We start from the raw sequence: 1,197 nt of genomic DNA, 5'->3' as shown, positions 1-1,197 counted from the left end.
ATGTTTCAGCAGGCCACTTTTGCCATTCTGCAAAAATTTGTCAAAATTACGCCACAGTGAGGTAAAATACTCCGTGTTTTACCTCGCACATAAAAAAAAAAAATCACATCAAAAGTCACAAACTCTGTGTTTAGTAATTTCTTTGATGACCAAATATATTAGTGTGTGTTAGAAAATGTGTCAATGACAGGTATTTACTTAAAATACTTTGTAGAGCGTTACTTTCTAAAGTTCGATCCATTCCCTTGTATTAGCTTACTGGCACACAGGCCACATTCAGTATGGTGGACGCTGTGACGTATCACAGCATCGGGTCGACCTGCTCCATGAGGCATCTACGTGTTCATGTCTGGGTAAAATACTGAGTCCCTGTTACTTGTTGACAGTTTCTGCTGTCAAGGGTGACATAGCCAGTTATCGGGTTTAGGGGTAAATTCCTACATGGGGCAAAGATGGTTTGCTGTATCACCTGAAACATCTAAGTGTAACAAAGATAAAATTTCAGACACTGTAGAGATGCTATTGTGATAAATGCACAAGAAAGACTACGAGGCTCTGTCATCACTTTTATTCTTTGTTCTTTGTTAGTAAGCAGTTCCAGAAAGCAAATCATAAACCTTATTTTAGATTTCCCTTTCCTATGAAATAGAGGCATCTAAGACATATCTATCCATAATTAAACCAAGATCTGTTCTGAATATGAGTAATTATAGTACTTCATTCTTACAAGTGCAAGAATATTAAAAACTTTGTTTGATTCATTGGCATGGACAATATTTATAGTTTAGGTCTTGTACAAATCTTAAGCTGCAAAATTAAAAAACAGAAGAACCTAACCAAATGCAAAATATTTAATTTAAAATAGCTGCAGAGAAAACATGCTGACATGTTGCAACATCCTTTGTGTGAAACGAATATCTTAGCTAATGGCAAACAATATTTCATTTAAAATAGCTGCAGAGAAAACATGCTGACATGTTGCAACATCCGTTGTGTGAAACAAATATCTTAGCTAATGGCAAACAATCAGAAAAACATCTCACTATCATTTAAAATAGAGACATTATTTTCCTGCCAATAATTTTTTTTTTGGTTTAGCCTGAAGCCAAAACCATGACCCCACTACATCTCAAACATTAGGTTATATTCATATCTATCTATCTATCTATCTATCTATCTATCTATCTATCTATCTAT

This window comes from Poecilia formosa, unplaced genomic scaffold, assembly GCF_000485575.1.
Source record: "Poecilia formosa unplaced genomic scaffold, Poecilia_formosa-5.1.2 Scaffold92, whole genome shotgun sequence".
Classification (NCBI taxonomy): Eukaryota; Metazoa; Chordata; class Actinopteri; order Cyprinodontiformes; family Poeciliidae; genus Poecilia; species Poecilia formosa.
This window is presented reverse-complemented; position numbering follows the sequence as displayed.